The sequence below is a fragment of the Bombus terrestris genome, chromosome 10 (genome assembly GCF_910591885.1).
Source record: "Bombus terrestris chromosome 10, iyBomTerr1.2, whole genome shotgun sequence".
Lineage (NCBI taxonomy): Eukaryota > Metazoa > Arthropoda > Insecta > Hymenoptera > Apidae > Bombus > Bombus terrestris.
In genome coordinates, this window is record NC_063278.1 from 6,244,652 (window position 1) to 6,259,340 (window position 14,689).

At 33.4% G+C, this 14,689-nt stretch overlaps 1 protein-coding gene and 1 long non-coding RNA gene across 2 annotated transcripts in view; one reads left to right on the forward strand and one right to left on the reverse strand.

Annotated features, from left to right (window-relative positions):
* Window positions 1-14,689, forward strand: part of LOC100651889 (MAP/microtubule affinity-regulating kinase 3) — a 50,548-nt gene that overhangs the window by 14,848 nt on the left and 21,011 nt on the right. The window lies entirely within an intron of this gene.
* Window positions 432-12,047, reverse strand: LOC105666136. Its single transcript, XR_007225471.1, has 2 exons — window positions 11,662-12,047; window positions 432-994 (listed from the first exon to the last, which is right to left on the reverse strand). It is a non-coding gene; the product is annotated as an uncharacterized LOC105666136 (long non-coding RNA).

A 14,689-nucleotide genomic window follows, 5' to 3' on the forward strand; every position in this document is an offset into this window, starting at 1 on the left:
AAACTGATGTAATAACAGTGTAGCGAACAACGGAATTCGACGGAAGCCGAATTCTTAGAAAAATATTTTCCTTTAATCGAAGCCTCTGCTATATATATTTAAAAAATTCAGCTTTACTTGGTGATAAAATTCTTTCGCTCTTTTTAGTTAAAAAATGGGATATACGAAGATTGAGAAGGAATTTTATGAGAAAAAAATTGATCGATGGAGAATTGAGCATTTTTGTTCGAATTTAATAATTTTACGTTTAACCAAATCATCAAATCCTATTCGTTCCAATAACGATATTTGTAAGATTATTTCTCGTAGGATTAACATTTCCCTATTAAAAATTCAATTAAATTTATAATTATTTTGCGTTTTTTAAGGTTCAAATCTGTGTACTTTAACGTAAATTATATTGAAAGGAGGAGAATTTGTTGGTAAAAAAATTGGGTCAAGATGGAATTAGTTTATTTAGAATAACAGACCTTGTAATTTATGATTTTAAGATAATTTTTTCGGTTAAAAAGTATCAGGTCAAGGCTAATAAAAGCTATTATATGAAAATCAAGGAAAATAGAAACACAAGAAAATTTCTTTGCATCTATAATTGAACTATGGAATGCAATACAGTAGTCTCGCTAATGAGCCAAAAAGATTCGTGCTTCTCCTGACACATAAATTAAACTAAATTAAAGTAAATTAAAAAAGTATTATCTATAGAATCGTTCGGTATACTGTCGGAAGATCATATTAAAATAAGTAGAAAATTACTGTTCTCTCTTGTGAAAAAAATGTAATGGTACTTTATAGAATTCTAATGAACTTCTCGACCTACTTGCGAATATTCAACCTACACAATTTCTCTTCAATTCATCATGTTGGCCGATATGCACCCTTTTATAGATTAAAGAGAAAGCTTCTTTATGCAGGTTTACACATCACACGTTGGTTTCATATTGAAATAGTATGTAATTTCCGTTTCTGTCCTTTTCCTTTTCCAATGTGACCCCTGAAATAATAAAACATTCATTAAGAATCTTATTACCGAAGCGTAATCATTCAATTGCACTTTAACAACTCCTTTAACCATTTCTACAATTTCTATGACAAACTTTGTTACATTTATGCTGCATCTTTACATATAGAATTTTGAAACAGCAAAGTGTAAGGTTTTAATCGTCTGCATATAGCGTTCAGTGAGAAGATTAAAAATAAAAAATGATATTATTATGTTGTATTAAAAGAGCATTGCATAAGTTATAAATAAAGGTATAATTAACGGGAGAGACATGGGGGAAACACGAAACATCATTTTCATTTCACAATTTGAATATAACATTCGCATATATGAATTATGAAATTAAATGTTACTGCCTTGTTTCATATTGTATGACATACAAACGTTTCTTACTCAACTACCTGATAATAAATGCAATTTTCTCTGTACATTTCAAGTTTTCTTTCAAACTTTATCAATACAATCATGATAATCCTGTCTCATTACAGTGATATTAAAATTTCAAACAAATTTCACATAACATAATAATATATTTATAAACTGTTCCTATAGACGTCCAAATATTGTTATGAGCTACTATAATTCCATTTTCTAAGATTATCGTATCCTCTCTTAGCTATCACTTTTAAAATTCTCTTTCATCTGCCGCTATAAATTGCGTGTTTATTCAATTTCGATCCTTGCCTGTACCAAAACCGCGTACATATCCCAAGGTGTGCATATAAAAGCAAATATTCACCGTGGCTTGATATACGACACTCAAAGTATCAACGAAGATGGGATATAGAATCGAACGTCGCAATATCTGCTTTAGCCACCATTGAGAACCATGCATACGAACTTTTATGCTTTCAGATTCTAATATCGGTCACGGATGATTCCACGGAAAAAGATAAAATTAGAATATGACGTTTGTCCTTCCTAGAGAATTGACACGTTTGAAATATCAGTACTATTTCACGTAAATTTTCACGGACATTGGACGCTTCCATCGAATTTCCTTTCTCGAATTTCTTTTTTTCATACGTTATATCGAAATGCAAATGCTTTTTTTTTAAGTTGTCGAAAGGATATTTTATTGTTCAATTTTCATTGAAAATTGTTCGTCGATAGTCGTCGTCCCAATGAAAGAGAAACAAATGGAAGGACGCGTAAACAGCAAGGAAAGACTACGCAGGATAGTCTTTAAAGCAAACTCGACTCATGCTTTTTATATTTCTCGCGATGGAAAAAAGTAAAAAGGATGATATACGCCAGTGGACAAAAGGATATGTAAAAAACTTTCAAAAACAAAATGCAAAAATTTCCAAAATCAAACGCTTCGAAGAATATTTTTTCATCGAATTAAACTTTCAACGTGTGAAATAAAGTCATTCTTTGGTGGAACAGGAAAGAAACAAAAAAAACGACATGTCACTGAACAAAATGGGGTGCGATAGAATTCCAAGAAATAAAGAAAAATATAAATTGTACAAATACAATAAACAAAAATATGTTTCTTCAACCAATTGAACTTGCTAGATTCGAAACCAAATGCACACACGAGCACACCACATATTTGTGTTATATTTCTCGGCTCGATAAAAGAGGAACGAAAGGATTGAAGAAAAGCGTCTGTATAAGATTTCTGCCAAACAAAACCTAAGAATTTTTAGGGTCGAGAATCCTTACCAAATATCATTCAAATATAACGTTAAAATAATGATTTGCATACATGTAGGTTCCTACTCTGCTTATGGTTTACGTACGCCTATTCTACTTACGGTTTACGTAGATTCAGTTCGACCAGAGGAATCAAAATAAATTGCCTCTGAGACGAACAAGTTGACCTAACCCAACTAGAGAGAATGACTGCGTCGAATAAAAGCTCATGTCAAAACAATATGCCACCAAAAAAGGCACGCGGACGTTACGATCACTCGACTCTACCGCACAGAGCCAAACTTCGATCGAATGGGAATAAAACAACGAGAAAATCGACTAACTAAAAAAAAAAAGAGATAAAAAAGAATAGTCATCCGCATAGAATAACGCACAATGCTTCGTTAAGATATAATAGACAATCGTACGGGCCTGTTACACGCGATATCGCGCTATAACATCTCGATATCTATCCAGTTGGAGATTGATATCGATGGGATCAAAGTTTCAAGCGTTCTAAGCTTCGAATCGCGTTATAAGCGACTTTTTCGTTACATAGACACATTCGAAACTTAGGAATCTTGAAAGTTTTCGTGAATCTTGAAAATGTGGAACGTCTTAGACGCCTTAAAAATCTTGGAAGTGTTGGAATTCTTGGGGATGATTCTTATGAGGATGATTTCTATATTGAGGAAGTATAGAGCGTGGATTTTTTTCTTCTTTTTTTCTTTTCTTCTTCTTATTTCCGTTCCTGTCATGTATGATATATCACGCCATATGAGCGAGCGTGCGTGCGTGCAATTGTGATTCCATATAATCCAGTCGAGTTTTTCTATTCGATTCACTTATTACACGCGATACATTAACATATTCGTCTTATAAAGACACTCTGAATTATTATTTCAACGCACAGCACGTCTCAGAAACCTTGATAAATTTCTCTCAAATTCTTGAGAGTTTCGTTTGTAATACACGTTACGAGCACGTAAAAGGTGGACCACGATGCAGAAACGGGCATCGTTAACCGCGTTAATATCCGTTTCCAGGGGCAGTCGCGCAAGGTCCACCGTTCTACCGTGCTACTTGATGACGAGGGAAGGGTCTATATCTAAATATAACGTTCTGGGAAGGGCTCGTCGGTTTGCGCGGAGCGAACCTGGATAATATCGATTTTTCCCGCCTCTGTACGCCTCTACCAGGCGAGCTTTCGGCTCTCTGCTTATCTACCGTAGATAGCAGTATTTTACCGTGGTCTCTGCTCGAGTTCTGGCGGCGATCCAGCCCTAATAACAACATACGGTAATTATAACCAGACGATTTATTACGGGTTCTCGCGTTTTATGTACGCGAGCCACGATTTGATAAGGTGTCCTCCTCTTTTTGATTTAAATTTCTGAGCTACGTGCGTGCACATTGTCCCAAGCAGTTGCGAAAGGGAGAAGGCTATGGAAGTCACAGAAACCTGATATACGTCCTCCACTTCCGGTGATGCTAACAAATGCCTTCCGGGAGAGTAGGCGCTGCGGTGTTATGAAAATATTGCCACTGTGCCGGTTCTAATCGATTTCTTCCCTTTTTTTTTCGAAAGGTGCTTTCTTCTTCAAGGTTTCGGAAAGTTGGAAGTATTTCGTGGATTTCCTGTTGAAAAATTGAAGTTAGGCTAATTTTATTAACTTTATTAATTTTGAGAAATTGTGAAAAGGGAATGGCTAGATCGCTGGGTAAATCTTGTAAATTGAAATGTTTATTTTCTTTTTGGTGAGAAAATTGAACTATTTGACGATTATAGAAAATATATACAAAGGTTGAGTTTAGTTTAAAATGTTATTATACCTTGAAGGATGGAAATATAAAAAAGATCGATAAAATGTCTGCTTGATCGCGAAGCTTTTTCTAAAATGTATCTGACGTTTGACTTTTGTATACCTTCAAAGGTAACTACGACGTTTAAAGTAAAAATGTCTAATAAACATATTTTCATTGAAACTTTTCTTCTTTTTCTCTTGACACATACTTTTCTACTAAAAATTCTGCGCTTTGCGATTAACGTATACACACAGATTATACTTATTTATACAAATTATACTTTTCTAAAACTTCGTTAAAAAATCAATTCGAAATAAACGAATAATACACCTTAAAATTCGCCTATACGCTTAATTTATACGCCTGAAAACTAATTCGAAACAACGTTTCATTCTTCGTGGTTTAATAAATCCCGCCATTTAATTTGAATTTCGTACGCTTCTGCAAATGCTGCCAACGGGAAATCCGGGAAGCATTTCATCGAACACACGTCGATAAATAAATTTCCATCCTGTAGAATGCTTCTACACCAATCAAACCCAAATTCTCCCTGCTAATATTAATTATAAAAGTATTAATCACCGTCTTAGATCTTTTTTCACTCAACTGAAACTAACAAACTATTAACGAGCATATTTACATTATGACATTATCAACCACTCTCTTATCTATTCTTAACAATCAGCATTGTAATTAAACGAAAATATACATTAATCGATTTATCCATCATTAATCATTCGGTAAAAAAAGTGAAAAATCCAGCTAAATAATTATTAGCAATTATATTTATCGACTTGTTATTCAAGCAATTAAATCAATCAATATATGGCATATCAAGTTGACAGGTTATTAATATTAAGACAGTAGAATTATTTTTCATCTTTACGTAAAGAGTAAATATACCTAACCGATATGAAATTTCGCTGTAACTTCTCTCTGTGCAGTGTTGAAAAAATAAAGTGCAAATTTTTATGATTTCCTTATTGCGAACTACTTATTGATAATGTCAAGAAATTAACACAGAATCAAATTCAAATGAAACAACATTTCTTTTTAGATAGAGCGTAACTTTATACTATGTACATACAGATTTATTTTGTAATTTTATCTCTGCTTAAAACTTGTTGTATCACCTTTCCTTTCTTAGACATTCTTCTGAAAAGTAATAGTATTATAATTGCAACTTTCGTTTTTAAATATAACCAATTACAGTTTCAGTACTATGAGAAAATAACGCTATGATTAAAATATCTATTTACTTAAGGAGGACACTGTTTCATTTGAAATTCTAACACGCTTCAGAAAGATCAGAAACTTCGGAAAGATCAAGTACAACTACTCGTGACAATAAATCATTTTTTGAATAATCGTACATAATACATATGTACGTATATTAATATTCGATAAAAGCAAGGATTTTAAATAAAAATATAATAATTTCTTTCAATGCCTATTTTTGTTCAACGATTTTTCTTACACGGGCCAATTACCAAATTTTCGATATTCCCACGATCAATCGTACCGTTAATCGAGATTCTGCCATTCAAACGCACGCTTGCTTCCTTCAATTACAATATTACAAAATACATCGAATTGTAGTGATCTTAATCCGTGGAAATTTCGCGATTACGATAACAATACTGTTACCGTATATAATAATATCGCGATACGAAACGACTTTTCCGGAAACCTATTGATAGATGGCGACGTCGTACTGCTGCATAGACGCGATACGAAGATAATGAATCCTCGGCGTTTTTCGTTGTTTATCGATGCATCTATCGCACGCATGCACCAATGATACAATGGCCGTGCCGTTCTTTAGAAATATCTTGCCCTTGTAAATTTCGCGCTACAAAAGCCACCGTACTTTACATTGACGGCAATAGAGCGGAGCAGCGAAGGGCATGAAAGGTTCTTACAGAGGACCCGGAGTCATTGAAAATTGTAGCCTGTTGTAGATGAGATCGTTGCTCCCCTTTGTCGCGGCCAACCTTTTTTCGCCCTGGTAATACAGATATTGGCCATTATTTCGCGAACTATTCATTCTTGCGAGACTAATCGCTGATGCTTCGAGACGAGTCAAGATATTTTCTTGAAGATGGTTTTTCAACCCGTTAAGGATCAACCGCTGAAATGGTTCGTCAAAAGTTGCGTCGAACGTAAATGCAAATAAATTAACTAATTGCGAAATAACTTGCATACGATTTCACCAAGATAAAAAGTATGTTACATCAACAGACGCTTTTCAGAAGCTCATTACACGAATAAAAGATGGGAAAAATATTCCCGTGATCTCAAGAAAAATAAATTATCACGCTGCTATAAATATATCAATGTGTTGACATTCTCAAATATTGGGGTCGTATAATTTCATATTTTAGAAGTTCGATGAGAAATCTTAATGAGATGCTATAATTTCTTTTCCTTTGTATAGCGATAAAAAGTAGATATTATTTGACAGATTCGTTTCTTATTAAAAGCAATATAATAAAAGAATTCCCCTCCTGTCTCTCTCTATCCTGTTGAAATGCTAATTAGCGTATCTACGAACGCTTGCGTAGGTGTTTCCAGACACCCGCCGTATGAAAAGCGTAACAATAAACAAAATACTGTTTGGAACAACGTGCGTAACTTTCGTAACATTCGAAAACTGACGAAAGTTACATAATTGCCTTATCTGCTCTCAGATACGCTATTTACGCAAATACTTCATGCTCGACAGAAGAAAACGCGCGAGGGTGCACGTCATGTGACGTACGTTAAACCGAGATTTCCTAAAACGAGAGATTCGCACACGCGAATCGGGCCTCCTACGTAACAACTATCTTTCTCCGAATTTATCAAAATTATCTATCGATCCTTACAAAAGTAGCATACAACTAAATTATTACTTTTATTATTGCTTTCCTAGTGAAATCTTCGAACGGTGTTTCAAACATTATCGAGGGCGCGTGATTTCCCTTTTACATTTCTCAGTGTCTCCCGCGTGGATAAAGGAAAATGTCGAATTTTAATTCGACTTATTGCTGGATAAACCTGTCGTCACGTTAGAAGGATAATCTGTGCTTTAGGATGGATTTTGCGAAGCTTCGTTCATGGTAAAATATATTATCAACACATTCGATGTAGAACGAAATATTATTTCGAAATCGTTGCAAAAATATTTCGATAAAAGAACAATTATTCGTACGTGCGACTATTCAAATTCATCGTACGTATTATATTTCACCGATGCACCATTATTGATAGTAAATTAATTCAAATTTATTCCTCACGATTATTCCTCCCTAGATATCACGTAATCCTATGAGAATTCTAATCTATATACAGTGTAACAGAACAGCAATAGTAAAAGTAACATTTCACATTTATACCGAACTAATATTTATCGAAAAAGAAGACAGACACCTTTAGACTTCATGCTCGAATATCGGCTATCCGCGAATTTTTAGCACATTTGAAAAAGTGATTCGACGCAGGTACGTATATTCGCGTACGGTTCCTTTGTACCGATCTAACACAATGTAAATATTGAAATTGCCTTATCGCTGCAGGCGCTTCGATTATAAAAATTTCTAGCTTAAACGGTGGCTCGGTTAACAAAGTGAAACGATTCACATGGATAGAAGAAAAATGGTAGTTTCGATCCGACGAGAAATCATCGAACGATTAGCTTTTCAGAGACGTTGCCCTCGAAATGCGAATTGAATAAATCGCCGTCACGCTCTAGGAAACCTTTTCGTACAAAGTACTCGAGGTACAGAAAGGTTTCGTCTCGGTTTCCCTCGTACAATCCCCTTAACGCCGAGTGGATCGAACTCTGGTGCATGCTCGAGGTGCTCGAGATCGCATCTCTTCACGAATGCTCTCACGTGATACCACTATAATGTCATACGTCGTAACGATCGCGGCATAGTAATAGTCCAAGAACAAACCTGTCACGCTACACGTCTCTACCGGCACACATACATATATGCACTGCTTCCACCCACGTACATATACAAAAACGTGTAGTATACACAGAGACGCGTTACGCGACCAATCGATCGAATTAATATTCACGATTGTTGAAGCATGGAATCGACGTCGATCGGAATCCCTCTTGGTATGCCTGATTAGCTTACTTGCTCTTTATCCACGTTCCAAGTCGAAGGAGATATTATCGACTCGAGGATATCGTTGACTACAAGTTGTTGCATCCACGTGGTTTCGACGAAGATTATTCACTAGGATTATTGTTGAGTCGAGTCGTTCACAGATCACATTAAATCGAAAAGCAACGAAAGGCGATGATATTTTAAAGACTATTTTTAAAAATCTTGGCACTCAGTATTGTTATTCTTGTCATCCTCTTGTAACAAACGAATGTAGGTAAATACTCATGGTAGTAAACAATTCGCGTCCCGAGAATCGAATATTAATCAGCTGCTTACGTAACGAAATTCAGAAATTATTAAAAAGGTGGAGTTGACCTGTTAGGTCTGCGAGAGGCTCGCTTATTTGCGCATGAATGAAGAGGATGAGGATTATCGTTGGTAGAGTGGATGTTTGTGTAAATGTTCCTTTTTATAGGAGATCCACAACGAAGGACAATTTAAATAGAAATGTAAAATTTTGAAATTGTTAGAAATCGGTCATTTTATACGTTACAGTCTAATATTACACTTTTGCAACGAAGCAACGAAATACTTCCTCTTCCTTGGTAATTATTTCCTCAAGGCTGGGTGAGCAAGCTGTGTTGTAATCTCCTCGAGCGGATTTTCATTGTACAAGCGTATCAAGCGTGTATTTAGAAGTACACAAGACCCAAAAGTCGAAAAACGTGTCCATGTTTTTTTTATTACCTTGATATTGTGAAATCTTTTAATAAAGGAATTCTACTAACAATGAATTGAATATTTTATGAAAGTATCTATTGGTTTGTTAAATGCGAGATCGCAGCCATTCCATTATCAGACTTCGGCTCGTTCTTCTATATCGTTCCTACGTGTAATATCCTAATTGAGATAGTAGACTTTTTGTAGCTGGAGATAAAATTTTATGACAGATAAATTGAGTTTCTTTGTGGTAGCTGTGATACGGATTACGATGTTTCCTTTCTTCTTTAATAATGGTATGTAGATGGAATAATTATTCGCGGTGGCTCCTTTGAAAATATCGAAACAATACATAAATTATCCAGAGATGCCATTTTCGTTAAAAGCTTTAATACGATAAAAATGTATACTTTATTTTATATCACCGAGACGCATCATTTTTGTTAACACGAAAAAAGAAATAGGTTCAACAAGTTTAACATTTTGTTGGAAACTTTCTACTATTTACGATTTTTATTATACCATCTTTTTACATAAAAATTGATCTTCTAAGTACAATAGAATATCAGATCTATGTTTAATATTTCATGCAATCAAAATCATTGAACGCGAAGATATTAAAATCTAGAATTATTTAAGAAAAATGACAGCGCCCACATGACTCAACCTTCTGAACTTTTCAACACCAATATATATTATTCGCGACCATTATGCTACTAATAGGAATGTAACTGACGTATACGTGCACAAATGAGGAGAAAATTCTGTACAATTTCGTAACCTAGATTGCTCAATCTTGAACTTTGACGTCAAGCCTACCTTTGTCACGAGTAATCGTCCACGACTGAAAAAGAGCACGCCAACATACGAGACTAACGTCATGCGAAAAATTAAAATTTAGAGTCACGTAAGAAGCATTTTGTTTATTTCGAATTCTCGTTCTAACTTCTTTGTCAAACGCGTATAGAATTTATTTGCAGTTCAAACACTTTGAAAACTACATATTATGTATTTCCTATCATATTGTACGCAGTAGTCTATGCATTCACGAACAAATTGTTCGACTCGTTAACAATTAAAGTACACAGCAAGAAGTGAAGAAATGTGATAATTGAAGTGTAGAAATGCGATACAGTATTTTCAATAGAAATAATTATTATATTATCTATATAAAGAATACTTTACTCCAAATTTAATTCGACTTACTTGAAGATTTAGTTTTATAATTGTTGAAAATTTTCAAATTTAATTTTATAACATCATTTGGAAACAATTGCATAGAAAGTATATTATTTTATCCTGAATATTCTAAACATAATGCTAATAAAAAATTTGAAATATTTTTGTCTATTTAAAATTTTGTTGTATATTTCTTATAATTTTCGATACGATCTATATTATTTGTTAATGAATTTACAAGTTTGTGATAATAAACACGTATCGAAAGTTAAAGTTAGAGCGTTTCCGATTAGATAGGCAGCGAACTGGAAAACGTGCTTAATGTTCGTAATGAAATTTTCCAACATTCCTGTTCCGCGAAGCACACTTTGCAAATTTGCATACACACGACAATAAGATTTCACCATAATCTCGTTTACGTACTATGGTAACTAAGACTAGTTAATAATTCTATACTTGCATCTTCAAACGATAACACGTTCCTTACATTAATCTTCGTGATTTTGTCAACAATAAGGATCATTTTCGCGGAACAAAGTTATCATGCTTGAAATGTATAAAATTTCGGATGTTATCATTGAAACATCTTTTTGAAAACAGATGTTATTATACACATTTTCTTACTCGATGGCGCAATAAAAAGTCAACTAGAAAAAAGAACGTGCTGAGTAAGTTAATGTGCAATTTTGATTTAAAAAATCAATATGGAAATGGAATATTTATGCGAAAAAGTTCTACGAAACAATTTTCACGCATGATCGATACTCGAACAATGAGACACTTGTTTAAAAATATTTTACGAAAAAGGATTCACGCAAAGCTGGTAATTAATAAAGATGCAAGGTAGACAAATAATCTGGTTATTGTAATAACCTTTAAGGGGTCTGAAATAGCAAAAAATTGTAATAATTTCTTCTAATACATTCGACAAGGTTCTTAAATGTCAAGACATATAAAAAGTCGTAGGTTGCGAGTTACATAAAACGCCTACACGCCATGTCCGGACGCGGACCTTTGGCTCTAATTATTATACGCGAGTAATTTGTACCTTTGTGCGTGCTTATTACGCGTTCGCTATTAAATACACAGAATAGCAAAGAATAATAGAACCGACAGGAAACATAATTAGCACACATCAAGGTGTATTACGTATCTAACGAATACAATTGAAGATCGCACGGCAGCAACATCAGTCCATTTTTATTTATTTACCAACTATTATGTCGTTTCGTAGATGAGAAACAGCATGAGCCTTGAAACAGGAACTGCTTGGTCTTTCACACCGTTCGTTACTCGTTTTCCTCTTTCATCGTATTGTGCGTCAATGGGATGAATCGTGCTTCAGAATTTTTACTAATTACGCAAACGAAATGACGCAAGTTCGTAGCACTGAGAACTACAGCCCGCAATTGGTCCACGATAACGAGGAATGACTTGAAATTCAAAAAACCGATTTGCGATGCGCGTGTCAAGCCACTGATCGATTGAGAAACAAACTGTTTACGTTGCGTCTAAACAAGTTGCGACAACGCAGCACTCCAGGTAGTGTTTATTGCGTCAGTCTTAAATTTCCACAACGATATTGTTGATACAATGAATCGTATCCGAAGATAAATATTTTGCAATATCTACGTATTTGTCTTTTTTTTTTTTTTTTTTTTTTTATGATGATTTGTAGATAGACGTAAGACCATATCTTTATAGGAAAATATATAATAGAAGAATTTGCGAAAAGTTAGTTGAATTAGTATCGTGCCATATTTTATAAATTTCATTTTGGCTGAAGTTTTAGAACTTTTAGGAGCTTCGAGAATTTAATGTTCGCGTTGAACAGATGTACGCATACGTATTACTCAGCAATTATTCGTAAAAAAGCAAGGAAATTAAATCGATGCCAAAAATCTGTCCTGTGGTAATCTTTTATAAGACGTGAGAATATTCGTGGCGACGAATTATTGCTACCTGTTTCGTTGCGATGTTGCAAACGAATGAAATATTATTTTATAAAATTATGCGCACCTTTTCTTATTTATCGTCACCACCCGCTTACCAAACTTTTCTCAAAATACACGTATACCTACGTGTACCGCAATTTCTAAACGTTTTGCCGTCTTTTCAGCGCGGAAAAACTAGTATTTCATTGATCATGAATATTCATTCGAATCCGTGCGATTTCATTTTCCTTTCGAGTGTTCCTTTTTTCTATGTCGCATGCGTTTTATTAAATATTGGAAATTTATTTATTTAATTCGATATTTATATCATAGTACACTTTGATAGTTAAAATTTCTTCCTAGCAATTGATCACTGCAAATTAACCAAATCAACATGCAGATCCTTGTTGAAAAATAAGATCAAGGGAACTACTTTTGCATTGATGTGGCTGTATATGTGGAAGCATTATTATCTCATCGAGGAATTTCCACATTTTCTGATAACATGATGGATAGTAGCCAACATTTCTCGACTATCTTTTTTAACATCGTTTGATATACGTATACATATATCTGCCGTGGATGAATGAGAACGCAGATCATTTCCATTTCACCATCCATTCTCGTTCAAACGATGGACCATTAAAAGCCATCATCGCCAGTTTTTATTTCGCTTTATTTATTCCGTTTTTTTTCTTTTTTTTTTTTTTTTTAATCATTTTGTAGCCAATATACAGAATTTTAATAACGAATGAATATTTTATCACTTTTTAACGTCATTATAAACATGTCAACAAAAATACAATATACAGAATGAATCAATACTGAAAATAAAAAATAAACAGATTTGTAACGTTAATTATAATTCTAATCAACGCAGTAAAAATATATAGCATTTAAACTATTGTCATCGCAATTTGCTTCTCATGATTATCTTTCCATCGTTTTGACGTGACAAATCTTGTGAAACATGTGAATCATATGACAATTTTAAATAACACTGTAACTAACAGTAGATATTTTTTAATATTAAAATGACATTAAGAAGAATATAATACTCTGTTGGTAAATAAAGAAAATTGAAACATTTTGTCCAGTATAATACACATTTAAATGTATAAGCGTACGTGATAATCTTTAAATCATTATTATCTCTATTTTGTTCTCTTTTTATTTAACATGAATATTTTTAAATTATGATAAAGTCAAATTGAAATACGCATTTCACCTTGTTGGCCACAGAGAGCTTTCTGGCCTTAATCATTTCTCTTTTACCAGGGTCACTCAGGAAGTCGTAAAATATAAATATTTTTTCATTCGTAATTTTCCAAGAATACACCAGCAGCATTCTCGTTAAATTTATTGCCATATTTATGTCCTACGATACGAAATGAAATATTATTACTCTTGTTCACTTATCACCATAGACAGGATTCTTTTCCTTACGATACAATACACCACTGAAACTAAAAATGAATACATTGCAATAAATATAACATATAAAATCTAAATATAAAATGAAAATCCAACTATCTAATCAAACGACGAAATCGAAATTCCACCGTGTAATAAACAAGCAAGAAAATAATTCAATAAAGTTGAAGAATGCTTTACCTCGTGGATTTTTGTCAATTGAAATTGGAAATCTCCACCCAGTTGGAAACATTTCACGTATACTTATAGATATGTGATACAAGATTTGGCATTATCTAAGTAAGTTTTTATCCAAGCAACAATTCAAATAAAATTTTTATTTTACTTGTTATTTGCTTTGCTACTTTATTTCAAGAATAGTAGTGTCTTTGGGAAATAATTTATGTTAATATTTGTTATCTCATTTAATATACAGATATTCGGTTTTCTGGTTTTACCAGGAAAATATGAAAATATTTATGGATATAAAGAAATATAAAGAAATTAATAGAATAACTATAGTCTAATTGATATACTGTATCAATAAAAGACTGGTAATTATAGAATTACAAATTTATGTTCTTCATAGATACATGAATATTCCATTAGTTATATTAAACATCAATAATTCATATAAATAAGTGGGTAGCAGTGGTCATGATTATAAAATACACATTAAGTATAATAATCTGTACTAAGTGTGTACATATATAATGAAGTACGTACGTATGTAGCGTAGAGATACAAAGTGATTGCACGTGTTTCATGTACACGTGTCTTTTCATTCAGACAGCCGAAACTACGTCTTCTAATTAAAATTATAATACTCAATCTTTTACGTGCCCCTGTTTTAAAACTAAAATATTCTCTAAATAATAAATGGTCTTCTATTA